At 49.1% G+C, this 22,631-nt stretch overlaps 1 protein-coding gene, 4 non-coding genes and 1 pseudogene across 5 annotated transcripts in view; 2 read left to right on the top strand and 4 right to left on the bottom strand.

The window, feature by feature from the left end:
• FCGR1A (Fc fragment of IgG receptor Ia) overlaps positions 1 to 9,528 on the bottom strand; it is a 67,345-nt gene extending 57,817 nt beyond the window's left edge. The window contains exon 1 of the mRNA XM_039246247.1: positions 9,407 to 9,528. The gene's annotated coding sequence lies outside the window, so the exon portion shown is untranslated. The remainder of the gene's footprint in view (positions 1 to 9,406) is intronic.
• On the bottom strand, positions 3,284 to 6,250 carry LOC120241228 (annotated as a pseudogene).
• On the bottom strand, positions 8,822 to 8,893 carry TRNAE-UUC. The gene has a single exon. It is a non-coding gene; the product is annotated as a tRNA-Glu (tRNA).
• A 1,922-nt stretch (positions 9,529 to 11,450) lies between the features above and the next one.
• Positions 11,451 to 11,523, top strand: TRNAV-CAC. Its single transcript has one exon. It is a non-coding gene; the product is annotated as a tRNA-Val (tRNA).
• A 2,436-nt stretch (positions 11,524 to 13,959) lies between these two features.
• Positions 13,960 to 14,033, bottom strand: TRNAN-GUU. The gene has a single exon. It is a non-coding gene; the product is annotated as a tRNA-Asn (tRNA).
• Positions 14,034 to 14,708: 675 nt separating this feature from the next.
• TRNAH-GUG lies at positions 14,709 to 14,780 on the top strand. The gene has a single exon. It is a non-coding gene; the product is annotated as a tRNA-His (tRNA).
• The last annotated feature ends 7,851 nt before the right edge of the window (positions 14,781 to 22,631 follow it).

Raw genomic sequence — 22,631 nt, 5'->3', positions numbered from 1 at the left:
CAATATACGAGTTTTTTAAAAATATATTTTGAGTATTAACCCCTTATTGGGTACATCATTTGGAAAACATTGTCATTCAGTATGCTGTCTTTTTTGTTGATTTCCTTCACCGCACAAAAGCTTTACATTTTGCTGTAGTCCCGATAGTTTAATTTGGCTTTTGTTTTCCTTCCTTATCATGAAAAATGTTGCGATGGCTGATGTCAGAGAAATTACTGCCTGTGCTTGGGGTGTCTGAAGTCTGCTCTAGTCTTATTCCATGGATTACTCTAGTATTTTCTAAGGCTGCTGCAACAAAGTATCACAAACTGTGCGTTTTAAAAAAGACATTTCTTCTGCACAAGTTCTGAAGGCTAGAAGTGAAATCAAGGTGTCAGAAGGGCCATGTTCTTCGCTCCTTCCTAGTTTCTGGTGGCTGCTGGCAGTTTCCCATGGCTTGTAGAAGCATCTCTCTGGTGCCTACCTCCTGATTCCCTTGTCCTGTGGTTTTCTCCCCCGTGTGTCTGTCTGTGTCTCCTCTCCTGTTCTAATAAGGACATCAGTCATATTGAATGTAGGTCCATGCCAATCCAGTGTCATCTCATCCTAAATCATTTGATCTGCAGCGACCCCATTTGCAGATAAGGTTACATTCTGCCATGCCAGGTGTGGACATGACTTTGGCGGACACTACTCACCCCAGTATACTCATTTGCAAAACACTGTACTTCTGACTCCCTATTGGTTTCTCCCTCTCGTTCGTTTCTGGACAGATGTCAGCCCAGCCTCTCCCGCTGATTCAGCTTCGCTGCTCAGCAACCCTTCAGATGCTGGGTCCACCCCGCCCGGCTGTCCTCTGAGTGGCGCCAGGCCAGCTGAGCAGGACACCAGCCCTCGGCAGCAGCCCATAGGATGAGATGAGGCCTCAGAACATGACTGCGTCTGGGCGCCTCTCCTTCTTCCCCTCATTGTACCGTTACAACTCCACGCTCTCTGGTAAACACTGAGGAGCAGCTGGGGACACGGAGCCCACGGATGGGAGTGAGCGCGGGCTTTCCAGGCCCCGGCTCACAGAAGTGGGTGAGATGAAGGGACAGTACCCCGTGGCTCAGCCAGAGAATGAGACTCCAGCCCAGTGCTTGTTCTTTCTCAGTGCTCCTTCCGTGCCCCTGACCTAGGGATTCCTGCGGAGCAGACAACACAGTAAGCCAGGGGCGTTCTGAGGGACTTTAGAGAGAGGACGCATCGCCTCCTATTCACGTGCTCCCTTCTCCCTGCGTGACAGTCCTCTGAGGCCTAGATTTAGACTTTTCTAGGGGCGCCTGGGTGGCTCAGTCGGTTAAGCATCTGACTTCGGTTCAGGTCATGATCTCATGGTTTGTGGGTTCGAGCCCTGTGTCGGGGTCTGTGTTGACAGCTCAGAGCCTGGAGCCTGCTTCAGATTCTGTGTCTCCCTCTCTCTCTGACACTCCCCCGCTTGTGCTGTCTCTCTCTCTCTCTCAAAAATAAATAAAATGTTAAAAAAAAAAAAAAAGCAGAGTGTTCTTAGGATCCCCAGCTCCAGCTACCCTGGGGAAGATCTTCCTTTAGCCAAGAGCTATTTATTGCAGGATGGGAGCCTGTTTCTACACACACACACACACACACACACACACTTCGCATGCGATGATTAAGTCAGTCTTGCCTCTCACATTTTGCTAGGACTTTAGAGCCAAGCAGCCTGGTGCCCAGTACCAGGGCTGCAGTCATGCAGAAGAATGGCTCAAAGGAGCTCAGTTTCTGGGACCTGGATAGTGTGACAATAAGACATTTGAAATTCTCAGAGAAAAACCTGGCCCTGAGCAAGATGTCCTGGTGGATGAAGCCCATTATAGGTCTCTTTCCCCTTCCTGCTGTGCATCCTGTGACTTCTTCAGAGGTGTCCTTCTCTCCTGTTCCTCCTTCAGGTCCTGACGCCTCCCCAGGCCCTTCTTTGTCACTCTTCACCAAAAGTGGTTAAAGGAAAATACTCAGTGTCCCTTATTATTCACTGCCTGATTTAATTTCATATGCATTTGCCCTAGCCTTTTTTTTTTTTTTTTAATGTTTGTTTATTTTTGAGAAAGAAAGAGACAGACAGAGACAGAGTGTGAGTGGGGGAGGGGCAGAGAGGAAGGGAGACACCGAATCCAAAGCAGGCCCCAGGCTCCAAGCCGTCAGCACAGAGCCCGAGGTGGGGCTTGAACTCACAACTGAGTGATCATGACCTGAGCTGAAGTCGGACACAACCAGCTGAGCCACCCAGGTGCCCCTGCACTAACCTTTCCATTTAGTGGGTGATAGTAAAGGCTTTCAGTCATGGATCATGAAGTAGGATAGGTATGAGGCAGAGAGGGAGGCCCTCTGGGTTGTCACCCAAGGAGGTAGACCGACTGGCCAGTCCTACCTAGAGGCCTATAGCCCTTGTTTTCCAGCCCAGTGTCCATCACCATCAGATGTCCTCGCCTTCCATCGGGGAGGAGGTCCTGTGCCGTGTCTTTACAGGCGGCCATCTTGTGTTTGAAAGCCCAGGAGCCCTTTAAACAAAGCTGCCTGGTGCTCCCTGGCGCCCAGTGGGAGAAGGAAGTTGACAGGAGCCCCAGGGACGGGCAGGGGTGTGGCAGAGAGGTCCCGGGCAGGCTCCACAGCTGCCCGTGACTGGTGGCCTTCCTCACCACTTCCCTCTACCGTGTGGGACACTACTGGAGCTTTCCTACTGGAAAGGAATCTTGCCGAGATCCGAGATCCAGAGCCTGCGTCAGCGCCTGGAAGATTCCATCTGCCTCAACGACTGGCTCTAGGAGAGGCTGGAGTACCTGCTCAGCAGCGCTGACCAAGGGAGAAGTAGGAGAGGCCCAGACTGGTTCCGTTCGCCTCTAGGGTCTCAAAAGGGCATTTGGGTGTGCAGTCCCCTAGTCTTCCTCACAGTCCGCCCTGGAGGGAAGCAGGGTGGGCGCTATCCTTCCCACTTTATAAACGCCGAGTGTCTTGCCTGAGGCAGGGCTGTGTCTCACGCCCAGCCCTGGCACTCCCTGGGCCACCTGGTGTCACCCCCGGCTTCTGGCCTGACGGACACGTGGTAGACCCAATACGTTCCGTGACGCCCCCTTCCGCCCGGAGGACCGCATCCCACCTCCGCCACTCTCACACGCCCCCGCGGCACCTGCCGCTGCCCACGTGCGAATGGCCCACGTTCCCGCGGTTTCCACGTGATGCGCCCACTCGGAGACCGGCACTGCCACATCCCTCCTCCCTTGCCACGCTCAGAAGAGCGGCCCCTGCGGCATCACTGCGGCAGCCAACCGGTGGGAGAGAGCGTCCCACCACCGCCGTCACTGCCGGTGAGGGTGTGGCCCGTCGGGGAGTGACCCCGCCGCACCACGACCCTCGTCCTTATCCCGGTGCGGGCGGGCCCCGCGCTTTCGGCGTGGCTGAGGCCGAAACTTGGGCGCTTGCGGGAAAGGACATCTCTGAGAGCATCTGTTTCCCAGATGTATGGCTTGTTTTTGTTTCTTTTACGCCCCGTGACAGTAGGGAATGACAGCCCCAGCGCTGGCCTCCATGGGGAGAACCGAGTCTGTGACTCAGCTCCGCAACTAGAAAAGGGCCTTTGGGAAAGCAGATCGGAGCGGTCAGGCTTCCAGAGGGCAACCCCCAAACCCGGCCACTTTCATGTTCCTCCTTTCCACAGCAGCGCGCAACCGCAGCAGCAAAGCGCAGAGGCTGGAGAGTACCGATACCGCCCGGCCTCGCGCCGGCTTAAAAAGTGAGTTATTTGGGGCGCATGGGTGGCTTAGTCGGTTAAGCGTCCGACTTTCGCTTAGGTCATGATCTCACAGTTCGTGGGTTCGAGCCCCGCGTCGGGCTCTGTGTTGACTGCCAGCTCAGAGCCTGGAGCCTGTTTCAGAGTCTGTGACTCCCTCTCTCTCTGACCCTCCCCTGCTCATGCTGTCTCTCTCTCTCTCTCCTAGAAATAAAACATTTAAAAATTAAAAAAAAAAAAAAGAAAAAGTGAGTTATTTGCAGTTTGGGTAAGGCTGCTGCTTATAAGGGCCCATCTACGCATCCCTTGACTCTAAGCTCTAGGAGTCAACAGCTCTAGGAAATTTCATGTATTAGTTCGTTGCTCTATGCAGAGAAGTCACTGGCTGCGAAACGGATAGCAGCTTGGGGTCTCACTCCCTCCCTTTCCACTTCCAGGGTGGGGGTGAACAAGGAAGAGAAGGGAGGTCCGCTTCTGTTTGGCGCAGTCAGGGAAGAGTCCCTAAGTCCCTCCCGAGGTCATTGCAGCTCTGTGTCCCCCTCCGTAGGCACTGCCCCGTCAGCTCCAGGGGTGTCCCCGGCAACCCCTGTTCACACGCTCAGAGTCCCTGCTCTGCTCAGGAAGCCTTGTGACATGACATCGGGAGGGTCTAGAAGAATGTTCTCCAGCGCTTTTCCAGTCCCATCCAGCAGCATTCTTGGGCGTGAACGTGGAAGCATCGACATTACCTTTAAATGAATAGATCAAATTAATAAATTCTTATTTAGAAATTATTGTTTACATAATTTATTGAATTCCTATAAAGGGTAAAATGTGTGAGGAAAGAATAAAACCCATAATGGCCAGAAATTCATAGAAAACATTAAAGAAAAAATGAGATTTCGCTATTATTTTTTGGCAGAACACTTCTTTGTTATGGCAATAGGTAAAGCAAATATAACTTTAAATGTTTACGACTACAGCTGTCCACGATTATGTCTGTGGGTATTGTTTAGGTTGCTCAAATTTGGGGGAATAGCTTATATGTAATTCTTGAAATTCACTGACCTTCATAAAAATGTGGGATTGAAATGCATGTATACATTTTTAAGTATATATAAATTTCACTCTCCTGACTTTATTCCCAGTGTCAGCATTTTCAAATTTTTTTAACGTTTATTCATTTTTGACAGAGAGAGAGAGCATGAGTGAGGGAGGGGCAGAGAGAGAGAGGAGACACAGAATCCGAAGCAGGCTCCAGGCTCTGAGCTGTCAGCACAGGGCTCAAAGCCACAAACTGTGAGATCGTGACTGAGCCACCCAGGCAGCATTTTCATTCATCTTTGGTGAGTTAACCAAACTCAAGGGCTTTTGTTACTGAGAGAACTGGCAAGGTTAAGTTTGCTAATGGCAACATCCTTAAAAGTTAACAACCACTGATCACCAGTAGACTTTGTTCCTTCCTTCTTTGGGGCAAACAAGCTTTCACCTGGGCATTCAGTCCAACCCCTAAAGACTGAATATCCTTCAAACACCTCCTTGAAAAGCACTGTAGGGGCACGTGAGTTGCTCAGTCCACTGAGTGTCCATCTTCAACTCAGGTCATGATCTCACAGTTTGTGAGTTCAAGCCCCACATCACTTCGGATCCTTTATTCTCCCTCCCCCCCACCCCGTCCCTCCCCTGCTCATGTTCTCTCTCTCAAAAACAAACATTTAAAAACATAAAAGCAACAAAATAAAAGCACTTTAGCCGTTTCCATTTTTATAGTAAGGTGAGGGCGGTACCCCTCAACCTGAACATCTTCAACCTTGAAGTCATCAATGGTCTCAACTTTTCGAAGGATCTTGAACTTCAAGAAAGGCCTTGGTTCTCACTGAAGCTGCATTTTCAGCAGCCCGACATGATTCAGGTAAGGGTGTGCATGTCCCAAAGTGTGGAGGAAGTCACGGGGCCTCAGGCCTGCGATGGGTGCCATCCCGTCAGGGAGCAGGGCGTAGCTGGTGATGCCGAAGGGCACCCCCACCCCCAGGCCCAGGTCTCCTGAGCTCCAGTAAAGTTGGTAGGACAGCTCAGCATTCACCAGGTGGAACTGGCCAAGGGCAGGGCAGGGTGGGTTAGGGGAGGGCATGAAAGGAAGATCTTTCGGGTTCCACCCACACAGGATGATTTGTAGTCACCAGGGTTGGTTTTGATCATGTCACTCACCTTTCACAGTTGGGTCTCCTCCTTGACCAGAATAATCTGAATCCTTATCTCTGTCTTCGCTACTGGAATCGATATACTGGGCCCAAATCCCCTTCTCTGTTGGAGAATGCCAGGCTGTCCAAGAGGTCTGGGGACCCCCTGGCATCCCAGATTTTCACTTCCTTGGATGACGGTTCCCAAGCGTTTGTAGAGCCCTTGATAAACCACGGCGGCTCCTCCAAAACACCCTTCCAGAAGACACGTTTGGTTGTCAGCAGGGGAAAGTCGTCTCTCGGGCTGGAGGGTGCCTGCATACCCAACACAGACAGCATACAGTACAGCTCCCTGTTTGGTGGCGGCTGCGGCTCCTGCCCCACTTCCACACGGGACAGGCGGCCACCTTGGCCGCTGCAGCTTGGAGCAGGGGGCCGTTGGGGACCGCGGCAGGTGGTGTGGGTGGTGCAGGTGGAGCAGGGCAGGGTGGTGTGGGCGCTTCCACGCCTCTTTCCCCGCTGCCTCTGCGGGGACCTCTCTTGGCGATTTCTGTTCCAGATGACTACACTGGAAAGGCTAGGGGAAGGCTAGAGCTCTTGAGAGTGTGGCTGTGGGACCCCTTGCCCCCCATCACGTGCTTAGAACAGGAAAACCATCAGGGGTGAAAAGGTGGGAGGATAAAATTTGAATGTGTTAATGGACACCGTGTGCCAGACCCAGGGGGACTCCAAGAGAAGGATGCCACCTTCTCACAGTCATGGAGATCACAGAGTTGCCTCAAGCCTGGAGAACAGCAATTGCCAAATTTTCAAAATGGTGGAAATAATATATTTTAGTATATAGAAGAGTGAGTTTTGTCTTGATCTTTTGCAAACTAAGAATGAACTCATATTAACTAGATGGCATGGGAGCACATGGAAAAGATGGACGCTGATAACACAAATGGGTTCACCAAGGTAAGCCACGTGCCTAGTTAGCAAGTCAGAAGAATTGAGCTCAGAGAGCTGAGCCAGGGATAAAAATTAGGCCCATGTGCTCTACAATGGTCATGGCCTAACTTGACTTTACTTTTTAAATGTTTATTTTTGAGAGATGAGCATGGGGTGAGGGTAGGGTGCAGAGACAGAGGGGAAGACAGACTGTGAACAGGAGAACAGAGAGAGGGAGACACAGAATCTAAAGAGGGCTCCAGGCTCTGAGCGGTCAGCACAGAGCCAGATGCAGGCCTCGAACTCACGAACCGTGAGATCATGACCTGAGCCGAAGTCTGGCACTTAACTGACTGAGCCACCCAGGCGCCCCTACTTGACCAAATTTTAAGTCTAACACTTTCATCGGGCCTGTTTTAAACGGCTACACAGCCAAAGCTGAAGGTCTCAGGGCATTTGGCGGTTTTAAAATGGTAAACATTCCACTTAAGTCAGTCCTCAATCACATGCCTGGATAGGACAGAAGACCAGCCATGAGAGCAAGTGTTAACTACTCCTATCACAGGGTTACCACCAAATGCAGGGCCAAGGTCTGGGAAACATTGACTGCCATGTTGGCTCTACCGTCTTTTGACTTTATAGTATTTGTTTTGATGTAGATAATGATGTTTTATAAGGGGGCAGTTGTATTTCTAGCTTTCCAATACCTGTACCATCTGTTTTATTACCCTGTATGTATGTATATATGTAGGTGAGTATGTTTCTACGCACATATGTATGCATGCAATTATGCTGTCCTACAGGTCATCAAATGAGAAATATGACTCAGGATTAAGGAAAGCACAACAGATAGAAACATCCTTAAGTCAATGAATTGTGTTCCCTTGGTTGGTTCTTCTTACAGGACAGTATACCAGACGGAAGCAGACAGTCACTGCTCTTGTGAAAGATCATGTATCCTTTTTCCCAAGCGTCTCTACGGAATGTAAGGGAAAATTACTAATAGTACTCTTAAACTCGTCTGGGATTCTGGGAATAGAAGCCCAGTCACTACCCCACTTGGGGAAGAGGCACAATTGAACACACACCACAAATCAGCTGCCCTCTGTCTGCTTGCACTCACACTGGAGCCGCGACCAGCTCAAGGCCAGGACAAGGGAAGACCAAGCACCATGACCACAGGCAGCCGCCCAGCGGCCAGCGCCAAGGCAGACACTCCTCACAGCTCTTGAAAACTGGCCCCTTTGCCCTCATCCTCCCACCAGGGGAAAGGATCTTCACCCCTCTCGGGGCCAGGACCCTTGAGGGTCCCTCAGGGCACAGAGAGCCTGGAGCACAACAGCCAAGGGAGCCGCTGCTGTGCTTCCCTGAAGGGGCTCTCCCGGGGTGGGGGTGGGGGGTTCCTGAACTCAGGCTGGCCCTAGACCCACCGCCACCCAAACCACCAGAACGAGTCTGCAGGGCGGCCTGGCAACCTGGTCATGGTCCTGCGGCACTGGCCCGCCTGGCCCGCCCTATGCAGGAGAGCCCACGAACTCCTGGCCTTGGAGGAAAGGTCCCGCAGAGGCTGGTTTTGAGGCACATCGCCCAAGCAGAGGAGCAACCACGGACCAAATACTCCTCGGGAGGTGTCCGCAAGGTGCTTTCAAATGGAGTCCAGTCTGTACATCTGGAGAGAGAATGAGAAGGCAAATGTGGGGAAATGTAGGTGAGGGATTCTTGTGATGTGACCATTCTTGTAAAGTTTTTTGTTGGCTGGATTTTTTAAAGGAGCGACTGGAAGTCCCGGGAAGGAAATTCTAAAGGTGAGACGTTAGTTTTCTGCGGTGAGTGGAATGAGAAGAGGTAGGTGCTCTCTCTTGGACTCATCCCAGGCGGGGAGGCAGCCTGGACCCGAGGCCTGAGGCCTGACCTCCCCGGCATCACCCCACACTCGTGAGGATGACTCTCCCGGAACCATCGCAAAAAGTCCTTCCCTGACCGGGAATCGAACCCGGGCCGCGGCGGTGAAAGCGCCGAATCCTAGCCACTAGACCACCAGGGAGCTGCAAGCTGCTTCTTTTTAAGAAATACAAGTACTCTCTGCATTAAGTTGTGGCTATTTCCCGACTGGGGCTTGTTTCTCGTTTTTTGGGGGAAGGGGACGCACATAGTTCTCAGGAATTGTCCCCTAAGGCCGTTCCCTCCATACTTTCTCTATAAAAGGTGCCCCACAACAAAGACCTTATAGTGTGCGAGACAGCGGTCGCGCCCCGGGATCCCGCCAGGTCCACAAGTCGCCCCGCGCCGTCCCCCTAGATGCGCCTTTGCTAGGTGACCGCGTGCGGACACGACGTCGCCGAGAAGAGTTGGGAGTGGCGGCGCCCGGAGTGAGACCCCGCGGTCCCCAACATCCCCCCAAAGGACTCCGAGGGACACAGCGACCGAGGCGGCGCGGCGGGAACAGGCTTCCGAAGCAGGCTGGGCGGCCCTGGCCTGGACGCCGCCGGGTCCCCCCCCCCCCCCCCCCCCCCCCCCCCCCCCCCCCCGGCCCGCCTCCCCTGCTCCTCCCACCTACCTCGGCTGCGGCTCCGCACCGCCCGCGGCCCAACCAGAGGTGCTCTCGGACGCCGGCCTGCCCCTCCCGCCACACGCCCGCTCGGTCCGAAGCTCCTGTTTCTTCTTTTGTTACTACCCGTCTGGGAGCCACACGATCGGTCTGCCGTCGGGTTCGGGCCAACGGCTCTCCCGACACAGGCGGGGAGATGAATATAACGCTGGCACCTTGTCTCCCTCACCCCTAATGGGGATCGTAGGTTTGAGTCGGCTCTGTCCCTCCTCCAGGCTTTTCCTCGAGAGCCCTGGGTTAGGGCCGGGGCCCCTCGGCGTGGCTTCTCTTGCGGGGTGTGGAATCCCACAGACCTTCGGTTTCAACCAACAGAGAGGCTCCAAGGGGCGCTTGGCTGTGTTTGCGGGGCCCCAGCGTGATCCGAGTGTGTTGGCTTGTGGTTCTGAGCACCGACTGCCCTTCATGCTCCTGGAGGGGAAGGTTCAACGACTCCTTCCTCCTGTCCACGGAGAACCACCGAGGGTCCGGATACGACAGAAAGATTGTGAATCATCTCTCCTGGCTGGGAGCGAAAGGAGAAAAACAGAATTTGGAGGGAAAGAAGTGGGGAGGAGGGGGACCCAAAGAAATTCAGTGATGGAAAGAAAGCTCCTTTGAAGGCCACATCTTTTGGAACTAGGTCCTCGGGATGCTGGTGACGATGGCGCCTCCCTAACTGCATTTTGAGCCACAGCAGAACAAAGCAGAGCCCTGTGGGTTGGTGTCCAGTGAGTATGCTGCCTGCGCTTCTTAAGGTTGGAGCACTTGAACTTTGAGTGCGAAGGACACGCAGTAACCATTGCACTAAGGAGACCAACTGCTGGAGAAAACGGCATATTCTTCCCTAAACTTTTTAAGCTTTACTTCTAAAGAAAGTACGAGAAAGGGGGAGAGAGGCAAGAAAAGAAAAAGAATCAAAGAAAGAGCATTAAAGTCTTTCTCAGCATTTCTGTCTGTTGGCATTTTGCTGTGAGGTAAACTTGACCCCCCCCCCCCCCCCCCCCAGGCCCCTGCTTTCTGTGAAAACCGCCTTTACCTCTTGGCCCGTCCTGGGTTAAAAACCGCACCCCTTGACCTGTTGAACAGGAAAGTTATAAAAGGCAAATAAAGGAAGTGTCGGGTATTGTAAAAGGTAAACCAAAACTGTTCTTCAAAATGAATCTCAAGACGGATGAGGAAGAAATCGAATAATCGTGAAATCTGCGTGGACTGTCCCTGGATCCTGAATCGATTTATACTCTCTGTGGTCTCCTAACGAATTCATTCCAGGCCAGCACTGGCCTGTATCAGTGTTCGAGATTTTAAAACAGCCAAATGTCCTAAGATGTAGCCTATGCTACGGTACTAAAACACACAGGTATGATGAGATAACTGGACTTAATTAGTCGAGTAGAATAAGCGACAGCGGCAGGAATCGGAAGGCCCGCCTCTGCCGGGAAGGCCGCGGGGAAGCTCAGGGTCAAAGTGCCGGCTGAGGAAGAGCGCGCACGCGGGCGGGTGCGGGTGGCGCCGACGGCAGGGCCGGGAGAGCGGGTCCCCGGGTCCCAGCACCGGCCACGGGCCGACCGCACGGACCGTCCCCGCCGAGGAGCAGCCGGCAGCCCAGGAGGCCCAGGGCTCCGACGCCCCTGACCGGCCGGCTCGGGCAGATCCCGGGAGCTGGAAGCTCGGCGGGGGGCGACGTCGGCCCCGGGGCCCCTCGTCCTGGANGGGGGGGGGGGGAGGTCGGCTGGGGGCGACGTCGGCCCCGCGGCCCCTCGTCCTGGAGGCGGAAACCCCGCGTTCGCTGCTGTGCCTGAGGCCAGACTGCTGGGGGCGCCGGGATCCTGCCCTCGGGGGAGGCGGGGGGAGGCGCGGGGGCCGCTGCCGGGGTGCCCCGGGGTCGCGGGGTCCTCTCCCGGAGGGGCGCTGGTGCTCCCAGGGCCTTCGGCGGCGACACCGACGCGGCGGGCAGGACAGCAGGGGCGGGACCGAAGCTTCTCCAGGCGGGAGCGGAAAATGCTGCCACCGCCTCGTTTCCGTAGTGTAGTGGTTATCACGTTCGCCTCACACGCGAAAGGTCCCCGGTTCGAAACCGGGCGGAAACAGCTTCCTTTTACTCGATGTCTACTGTCCTTTAAATAGGAAGGGTGGGTTGAGCTACCGGAAAGCCTTCAAAAAAATTTCGTAGGAATCCCAAAGTAGCCAGCATCCAAGAAGGTAAACACTGACAGTGTCTGCCATCCAATCAGAGAGTGCCAGGCGTAAAGGAGGCAGGAAAGCAAGACCCAAAGGAGGGGAATAATCAACTGAAACTGAAGGAGAGCGGACAAGACGTTAAAACTAGCAGAGCAGACCTTGAATGTGTTGCATACGCCCAAAGAGTTAAGTGGCATATGAAACATATACAAATGACCAGGATCAAATTTAAAGGAAGAAACTATAACATCTGAGATAATAAACTCACCATATAGAATTACCAGCAGTTTAGACATTGTGTAAAATAATAGGGGACATAAAGCGATGAACAATGGACATATGCAAAGTGAAACAGTAAAACAAAAACAAAAACTTTTAAGTTACCATAGCATCAGTGAATAGTAGGGCAACTTTAAAAGGCCTAATAGATGAGTGATTGGAATCCCTGAAAAGACTGGAGGAGAAATGTTTTGAAGTAAAAATGTTTGAAGAAACAATAACAGAAAAATTTCTAATCATAATGAAAATTATGTTTTAATTAAAGAAATTTATGTCTTATTTATTTTTGAGAAAGAGTGCAAGCAGGGGAGGGACAGAGAGAGAGGGAGACACAGAATCTGAAGCAGCATCCAGGCTCTGAGCTGTCAGCACAGAGCGGGATGTGGGACTCGAACCCAGGGACCCTGAGATCATGACCTGAGCTGAAGTCGGATGCTTTAACTGACTGAGCCACCCAGGCGGACCCCTCAACCATAATGAAAATTATAGGCCCGCCCACCCACCCAAGGAGCAAATGGATGCAATGAATGAACACGAGGACTATTTAAAAACTCACACCAAGTTACATCATAATTAAATTGTTCAAATCCATGGGCGGGGAGCTTCAAAGCAGCCAGAGGAAAAAGACATGGCACTATGAACATTCATTAAGGGAAATCTCACTGAAATGGAGGGGGGAGGTTCAACAGGGGGATGCTCTCATGCCTTTCCATTTGCTCTCAATTGCAAATCCAAGGTAAGAGGTGGACCTTGCAGGAGGAAACTACTTTGCTACCCTGCAGAAGGATGAGAGGCTTTCCTCCCTTGGGTAGACAGCCCAATCAACGAGAGACAGTCACAACTCTGCCAATGGGAAGCCCCTGTACTTAAAACTCCCAGTGTGAGCCAAAATACTTTTTATTTATAACAGCCTTCCCAACTTCCCACTTGCCTGTATAAAAGACCGTACCTCTCCTTTGTTCTGTGCACCTGCCTACAGTTTTATTTTCGCTTGCTTGTCTGGGATTGTAATTCTCTGCTTTTCCTGAACAAACTCATCTTTTGCTGGTGAAAAAAACTGGCAATTTAACTTCAAGGTTCACAGTACGTAAAGGAAAAAACAAAGACGATGTCAGAGTTTCATCAGAACCAACACAAATTAGAAGACAGCTGACCAACATCTTTAAAGGATGGGTGGGGGGGGGGCACATCAACGGTGGAATTCCTTGCCTCCTCCCCTCCCAAAAAAAGCCTTTCAAAAATGAAGGTGAATAATGACATTTAGAGATCCACAAATGCTCAAAGACTTCATTACCAGCAGACTCACCCTTCTTCCTCTGGGAAGGACACTGATACCAGATGGGAATCTGTATGTACCCAAGAATATGACGAAAGGATATTTGCATGGGGAAATTTATGATTTTTTTCTTATTTAAACCCCTACTACCAAGAGACAGATTAAACAAAGGTAATGACGATGGACTGTGAGGTTTGTAACATACGCAAGGTAAGATGCATGACAAAAGTAGCATCAAGGCTGGCGGAGGAGAAATGTGAAGAGGTATGAGATCACTTAAAGGCGACTGTGGTAAGTTACAGATTATGTGCTATGAAGCTTAAAGGAGTAACTGAAATAACAAAAGAAAGAGTTATAGCTAATAAGCCATCAAAGGAGGAAAAATGGAATCATATAGAAACCATGTCAAGACTAAAGACTCTGCTAGAACAATTGCATTCTACCTTGTAGATATATATATAAGTATTGACTGCATATGACTGCAGGATTATTTATAATAATAAAAGCATAAACCCAATTAATTTCAAAACTATATGGAAAGGCTTAAATAAATATTATTATAAAGAAACTTCGTTGTTAAAATTAATTCAGAGGGTAACGATGTGTACTCTTGAGGATTCCTGGTGACCTCTTTTCCTCGGGAGGATCCGTGACGATCTTGGCTTAGGTCCTTCTGTTGCGCACAGGGCGCATAAGGACAGGAGGGTAGTACAGGCATTTCTCCTTTAGGTGAGGAGATGTACAGGTTAGAAAGACACAACTTTCACGAGCTAAAAAAAGGACGCGTGTTCGTCCCTGGGTGGGCTCGAACCACCAACCTTTCGGTTAACAGCCGAACGCGCTAACCGATTGCGCCACAGAGACCCGCGAAAGCACCTCCTGTCATCTAACAGAGAGCAAGCACTCACTCAACGCAAGGGGGCGCCACCCCGGCTTCCCGGGACAGTCGTGCAGCCTCGGAAAACCGGAGAGCAGTTGCTGTGCAGAGTTCGCCCCGTTTGAATCCCGTGCGTCGGGCGATCCCCGGCTGCACAGCCTCCCCCTCAACCTTGTTCCACGCCCGCCTCAGACGCCAGAGCCCCCAGAGACGCCCAGGGCTGCGACCCCCCCCCCCCCCGCCAGGGCCTGGGGCAACAGGGGCCTAAGAGAAGCTGAACGCCTGATGGGCGCTCGTGAGGGGTTGATTCGTCTTCACCCGCCCATCTGCGCTGGGGGCGCTCGGCTCGGCCGCGGTGGGTGTGGTGGCAGCCCGAGTGGGAGGTGGGGGGATCAAAAGGGGAAACGTAAGGAGGAGGGAAAGTAGCGGGGCGGGGGGCATGGACACCGCACAGATGCCCCCCCCCCCCCCAAGAGGCCAGTGCAGAGGCACAGGCGGGGCTGGACGCAGGGGAGATAAGTGAATCCGAATGTGGACGGGAGATACGGAGGGAGGACACGAGGGAACAGCACGAGTACGTGCAGCTGTCCAACTACCAACAGGAATGAATTTCGTCCAATGTGGTAGAGCAGGAGCTGAGTCCACGGCCGGGCGGGTGGCGCGCCGTGATCGTATAGTGGTGAGTACTCTGCGTTGTGGCCGCAGCAACCTCGGTTCGAATCCGAGTCACGGCAAGGCTCCCGTTTTACTTTGTGTTTGAAACGCTCACGGGCCGCTCTCCCTCCCAGCACGCCAAGGCCACAACCAAGTGCAGTGAGGTCAGGAGAAAGGAGGGAAAAACAAAACAAAACAACAGTTCACTAAGCCGCATGCAGCAGCGCTGTCGCAGGGAAACCTGAAATGGTCTGGTCCTATAGAGGATTTGGGTTTGGGTTTTTTTGGTTTTTTGGTGGAATGATTTCAAACATTAGTGAGGCTTCTGGACACAAAAAGAACAGATGTTAAAGAGCTTGCAATACACTCCAGACTGATCGTGGTCTGCATTGTTGTCTCTAACGTTGGAAGGCCAATTTTATCCTAAAAAACGAAATGAGTAGTGTGTGTTCACCGAACAAAATGCCCAGATCATTAATGAGCAGATATTTAAATATTGAAATGTGTAATCAATATCAAGGATCAAGATGGAAATTTTCTCCCATGCAAGCATGGCCCATTGGTACACTTTCCAGGTAATGCCTATGCATCCCTGCTATTTTAAGGATGTCTACACCCCCCCCCATTAGGTTTGTCCTTTCTTCAAATTCACATGAATGAATATCCTTTTTTCTAACTAACCATTATCAAGCAGCATCATGTTTTTGATGTTAATAATAATGGTGTAATGATCTCATACCAGCGTAAAACTAAAAACCAATGACAGATGTTTAAGTAATTTCAACCGACCACATGTGGGGAAAGGCTGGTGAAAAGGTCATTCTCCTAGTCATTTGTGGCTCTGCGAATACATGCCCATTGAAGGGAAAGGGAGCCATGCACAGAAACAAATCTGCAAGGATTTGTATTCCTACTCCATGACCCAGCAACTGCAGTGCTTCTATGAACGCACAAGCACACAAAAAGACCGGCACAGAATATTCATCAAAACACCAAGAATATTCATCAACACCAATCAATACTAAATAACATCAAAGTTACTCCAATAATACCAAAATCAAGAAGTGACGCACGTATCATTATGGATATATTTGATGAACATAAGTTGCATAAAAAGAAGACAAATGCAAAAAACATGCATTTATTTGTTTGAATTTCAAGAACAGGCAAATGTCACCTACAGCATGTAGACCTCCGAGTGATAATCAACTCAGCGAGGTAGGGTATGAATTGCCTGGAAAGGAGATCAATGTACACTTCCGGGATGATTTTTTTCATAACTTGATTTTTCATAACTTGATTTGGCGATGATTGCATTTGCCCACGTTCAACAAAGCGTACAGTAAAGATTTGTCATGTTTACTCTATGTGAACTATAGTTCAATAATTTACTGTTCCCATGAGGACTAGCGGATGGCAGATGGGGACAAATTGAGGTAGACCAACGCAACTTTCATATCTCAGGTCCGGGCCGTGCCTCCTCACTGGTTTCCTGGCAGGTCTAACCCTCTCGTCCTTTCCACGTTTCGTCTCCCCCCCCTCCCCCCCCCCCCCCGCCATCCCCTTCCCTTTAACTTTCTGCTTCCGGCCACAGCAACTAACGGTTCAGCGGACTGCCCTCTGCCTTTGGAATCGCCCAAGCAAAGAACAACCCCCCTCGACTCCTCTTCCTGGGTTTTGGGGCTTTGGAACATGCGCAGTGGTCCTACCAAGGCGCGTGGCTGTCCCCAGCGTGCAGTGCATGCTGTCTCTATTGGGATGAAGACCCGACTTTTAGCAAGTTTCTGTGGTGCAGTTAGTGCCTTCAGCTGTTAGCTGAAAGGTTGGTGGTTTGAGCCCACCCAGGGGTGATATGTTTGCGCTTGCAGAGCATTTGTTCTGTGATCTTCCCTTCGTGAAAGAGAAGATCTCAGTTATCTTACCACTCTGTCCTGCGTCCTGTGTCCTGTGCATTTCAGGATCTCTTATGCCAAGGTCATCCCAGATCCTAGGAAGAGCTATTTAAAGCATATGTGTGAAAAAGCGAGAACAACCAGAGTTGACGTCCACCTCTCTTTCCATAAAAGTTTCTCCTATCGTTTGTGCTAGTGTTTATTTAACCCTTTGTGTGCTTTTGAAATTAATTTGGCTCTATATTTCTAATATCACAAATAATGCTGTGGTCTTCATTCCTGTAGACGTGTCTTTGACCACTTGTACCAATATTTCCTGGAAAAGCAATTACTCTGCTCTGGTTTTTACATGATTCCATTTTCTCTGCTTTGTTGGCTCATTAGCTATAAATCTTTTTGTCGTTGTTGTTGTTATTTCAGTGACTGCTTTAGGCTGCACAGCATATACATGTGTAACTTACCAGTCTCCCTCCGAGTGACCTCATACCTCTTCACATTTGTCACCTGCCGCCTTTATGCTATTGTTCTCATACGTTTTACTTTACATAAGTTATAATTTCCACAATCAATTGTTATACTTCTGCTTAAACTGTCATTATTTTTTTTAATGTTTTATTTATTTCTAGGAGAGAGAGAGAGAGACAGCGTGAGCAGGGGAGGGTCAGAGAGAGAGGGAGTCACAGACTTCGAAACAGGCTCCAGGCTCAGAGCTGGCAATCAGCACAGAGCCCGACGCGGGGCTCGAACCCACGAACCGCGAGATCATGACCTAAGCGAAAGTTGGACACTTAACCGACTAAGCCACCCAGGCGCCCCTGTCATTATTTTTTAAAAAATTTTTTAATGTTTATTTTTGAGAGAGAGACAGAGCATGAGTTGGGGAGGCGCAGAGAGAGAGGGAGACATAGAATCCGAAGCAGGCTCCAGGCTCTGAGCTGTCAGCACAGGGCCGGTGGCGGGGCTCGAACTCACAAACTGCGAGACCTGAGCAGAAGTCAGACACTCAACCAACTGAGCCACCAGGAGCCCCCTGTTCTTAGAGTCTTTTCAACTGTTGACACACCATGTAGTTTCGGCTCAAATGTTTCCTGAGGAGAGCTCCCTCACTCACATTGGACATTCTGTCATAGACACTTCTGGTGGTTAGGAAAGTTCCTATGTGATTGGCCGACACCCGGTATCCTGCACTCTAACCTCCTCTGCTACAACGAGTATTCAGTTGGCCTCCCTGCAGCCAGGCTAGTCTACTAGTATTTTGCCACATTGCATCCTGAGTGACCCTTCTACACCCTAACTCTACATACCTGCAGCCCAAATCCCATATTCCTTCACTAAAATGTACATGACCTTACGATCTATATCCCTACATGGTCATCATCTCAGTGTCTCTTGCCAGTCCTCAGATCTCCATGTGTTGGTCACTCTCACGCTTCTAGGCACGTGCTTCCGTCTAAGGGAACAACAGTCTCTCCCCACTTCCTCTTCATTGTTCCGCCTCGTTCTCATTTTTCCAATCTCACTCCAGAGCTCATTTCCCTTGAAAGATTTTTCTGACCCTCTAAACTGTCAGAAGCCCCCTGATGTACTTATTTACATTTGGACATTAATAATTCCCTAATGAAATAATTGTCTACTTGTGTCTACCTTCTAAACTACTGGAAATTCCTAGAAAGCCAATTGTGTGTGTAAGCCCCTAATATATCCTGCAGACCTAGTATAACGTTCAGTCTACAGTTGTTAATTAAAGAATGGATCAATAAATAAAAGAATAATTCTCTCTCTCTCTCTTTGAGACACACAGGAGAAGGAATTTAGCGGCAAAGAAATACAAAATAGAGAGATTCTAGCAGAACAGTTGGGAAGGCTAGAGAATAAAAAAGCATAAAAAAAGTTTTGCTTGGAACTAAGGTACCAAAAGTCCTGGACGGCTCTTAAGGGCTGGGAATATGAGATAATAGGTGGGATATGTATAGACAAGAGAGGGAAAGAGTAGAAATGAAATTTCATCTCTGCTCCCCTGAAGTATCATTCCATAGTTATCAGCCTCTGCTTTAGCTCCCATCCAACCGCAGTTGAAACCATGCTCACATACTGAACTTGACAGCCTGCAGCACTTCTTTGTCAAACCCAATAATCAAAGGGACCCAGTTGGAAGTTACATCATTTTCTACTGGATTTCCACTCCAAAGGCATAGCTTAGCTCTCCCTGTGATTTCATCAATTGGAGAAGTCAAGAAGCATGTGATACATTGGTAAGACTCTGAACGTTAGACACAGATGTAAGGGGAAGAATTTTGGGCCCTCGAAGATTAAGAAAATTCCCTGGACATTATAATCATATCTGGTTCACAGAGTGAATCCATACTGCACGTTTTTCTCCGACAGCTCATTTTTGTTTCTCCAAAAGTTGTATGAACCATCTCCTCTCAACATTATCTTAAGGTCCAGGGATCAAAACTCTGGAGGAGCAATTCAGAAGCAAAGTTCAAATCTCGGTGGGACAAGAATCGGAAAGTAAGCAAAGGAACCAGCTTAGATAGTCCAACATACTTCTGGGGAAGGTTTGCAACATGAAATCATGCCTAGGGCACTTGGACTTGGCAAAAGACAAAACCTTCTGGGGAGCCTGGGTGGCTCTGTCTGTTAAGCGGCTGATTTTAGTTCACGTCATGATCTCACAATTCATGAGTTTGAGCCCTGTGTCAGTCCTGTGATTAGAGCTCAGAGCCGGGAGTCTGCTTCAGATTCTGTGTCTCTGTCCCTTTTTTTTTTTAGTTTTTTTTTTTTTTTTTTTACAAATAGTTTATTGTCAAATTAGTTTCCATCTGTCCCTTTCTCTCTGTGCCCCTCCCCTGCTCACACTCTGTCTCTCTCTCTCAAAAATAAATAAAAGAAGATTTTTTAAAAATTAAAAAGAAGAAGAAGAAGACGATGATGACAACGATGACGACAAAAGCTTCTCTAAGGAATTGCTCCCCTGGAAAGGAATGATAGTTGCACTATTCGATCCTTCTGTCCCACCTCTAAACCTGCTTGCCCCACAAGAACTCCCACAAGCTGTAGACCTCAAAATTGGATCCTGTGGAAGTAGATGGGGTGTGTCCAGCTGTGCGACTTGTCTTTGGCGTGGGTTTCTAGCTTTCGCCAGACTTATGAACGTGCAGGTGTGGAGAAATCAGAGAAATCACAAGATTTCTATGTGGGGGGGGGGAGGAAGAGAACACTAGGAATAAATTACTTAAGAGTAATGACCACTCAAGGGAAGGATTGAATAGAATGAAAACGAGTTGAATGACTGAAATAGTCCATAGGCAGATGTGAATCATTACTCACTAGGCTGAGGGCCATGGGGATGTCCAACCAAACCTTTTATCCACCACAGGCTTCACAATAGGATTGCTAAAGTCTGGCTCCAACAGCTTCTGGAAGTCAAGGAGCCTGCACACGAAAATTCTATCCATTGGGGCCCAATGGGGCCTGGAAACCTGGCCCAGGGACTGGATCGCAAACCCAACTAGGATATCCACTAGCGTGGCCTTATGGTCTCCAGCTCTTCTTCCAACAAGGTGTTTGCAACCCAGTGATGGTTCAGGAATGTGCCCAAGTTGCTAGCAAATCTGTGGGATACTCTTGCCAGGTGACCTGGGGAGACCCTGGACCCTGAAGCTTGGACACAGCCCATCCCAAAGAGGTTGGCCAAGGTTCTTGGTCCTGTTGTGAGAAAGATTTCAAGGATAGGCACGCAACACAGCAGACAAGGGACACGAGTAGTAAAGTTTATTAAAGTGAAAAGTGTATTCTTGGGATAGAGAGCAGGGAAGTGGGAGGGAGAGAGAAGTGGGGAGAGGCAGAGAGCGCGAGAGCAAGAGAGAGAGAGAGAGAAGTTCAGATCCTCGGAGTTTGGGTTCCTATCTTTTATTGCCAGTTGTTAACGAGGGTGTAGAATGTTCATTACTTGGGGCAAGGATATCTCATCTTTTTGTCTTCATTTTGTCAGGGGTTTTCAACCTAATTGTCAGCTATCTTGGGCCTGTCTGGTTTGATGTAGCTTTTGGTGGCTTTGTTTCAGAAAGCCATCAGGACAGGCCTAGGACTCTCCTGACAGCTGGCTCCCACAACTTCCTCTTTGCTGGCCTCCAGGCATCTTCTTGGAACCTAATTAACTGCCTTGGACAATACTCGAACTTTCTTTTTTGATGTCTCTTGTGAGTCTCTGGAAAAGGCCAAATATCTAATGATTCTTCTTCTAATCTCCTTTGTTTTACAGAGACCTACGCAAGGGCAAATAAGTGAAAATTCACTTTCAAAATTTCTTTATCATACATTTGGCCATGAAAGAGAAGCCAGTTCAGTGCAAAGCAGTCTGACTACATTGCAGATAGACCTACGACCATGACGCCTGTTAAAAAGAAAACCACAGGCCCAAGATGGTGTCACTGGCCCCCAGGAGAACAAACCAAGACTTAATTGCAGTTTCCGCCTCTCCAAGAGCAAAATATGAAGCCAACGATCGAGTTGGTCATGATCTCACAGTTTGTGAGTTTGTCTGTGAGTTTGAGCCCTGCTGACAGCTTGAAGCCTGCTTTGGATTTGGTGTCTCCCTCTCTCTCTGCCCTCCCCCACTCGTTCTGGGTCTCTGTCTCTGTCTCTCGGAAATAAACATTTTAAAAAATTAGAAATTTAAGCCAATAAATCTGGAACTTTCTGGTCAGCACCAGTGAGTTAATCTGCCACATGGGCCCTCTCCTTTTCCTAAAGGAAGATGAAGTAATCCACCTCATTAGAATCCCTGCTGTTCTCCCTAAGGAAAGATGACCCTGCCTGAAACAATCCTTTCTTTTCTTTGGCTAGTACCTTTTTGTCCCATTCTCTTTCCATTTTAAAAACCTCAAAGTTCCCCTCTACTCATTAGATGGGATACTGCCCCATTCATGAATTACTTAATAAAGCCAATTAGATCTTCAAATTTTATCTTTTTTTTTTTTTTAACACACCTCTACTCAATGTAATGCTTTTTTACCCTCTGCCTTTGTCTAAGAATCATATTTAGTTCTTTTGTGCTTAGCTTGGTGCCGATTGTACTGCTCTGAATATTTAACCCTTTTCTGTCTAATATCCTATTGCAGCTGAAATTTACTTTTGTACACAACCTGAGAAGACTTGAATCCATTATAATTTGCAGTGTGTAGTCTTGTCTTGGGGATTCCTGACCTAGCTGGTCTCATTTCCATCACATCATGTATTTAAAAAAATATTTTCCTTACGTTTTTCACTAGACTGGTTTACATAGATACAATTTTCTGTTTTCCTACAGTGTTTTAAAAAACTCCATTTTCCTGATTGATAGATATATATTTAGGTCCTGGGTACATAAGATAAAGTATTCTGTACCTTAGTTCAGGAAACAGTACCATGGGCGCTCTAAGGCAAGACTTTTTCACACTCGTGTTTCAGCTAGTTTCTGTTTATCCACATCCTTTCCCTTGTCCACCACCGGGGCTTCCACTCTCAGGGCTTCACCGAGTGTCTTTTTACCACATTTTCTCTTTGCATTTGTAAATAGGGTTGTGTCATTGAAATATATATATGGTATCCTTGAGTGACTGTTGGGTTCTTTAGTTAGGTAAAATATAAAATATATACTTTTAATTGCCATGGATATGGAATATTGACGTGGAAATCCTTGGCTTGAGATCCAGGTAGGGATTTAGATTTATCTACCTTCCCTCTGTCTGGGAAATAAACTTGTTCTGCGATTTCGCTCCGGAGTGCGGGGAAGTTGAGCCACGCCCTTAAGCAATACTTCAGATACCTAATCGTTTTCTCCAAGGTCAGCCTATGGAGAAGATCTAGGAACTAGAAGATAATGAAGGGACTTTTAAGGGATTTCCTGATATAAAATCCACACTGAAATTGTGCGTTTCGGCGAGAACCCAGTAACACCGTGGCCTCCTCTTCAATCTGCTTAAGAGAAGACAAATGAGTCCTGGCTCATAGTGGACAGAGGGTAGTAATGGTACTTTTTGTCACGGTTCTTAG

This window comes from Hyaena hyaena, unplaced genomic scaffold, assembly GCF_003009895.1.
Source record: "Hyaena hyaena isolate Hyena2069 unplaced genomic scaffold, ASM300989v1 scaffold_284, whole genome shotgun sequence".
NCBI classification, from domain to species: Eukaryota; Metazoa; Chordata; class Mammalia; order Carnivora; family Hyaenidae; genus Hyaena; species Hyaena hyaena.
The sequence above is the reverse complement of the archived record's forward strand: the minus strand, read 5'-3'. Positions and strand labels throughout refer to the sequence as shown.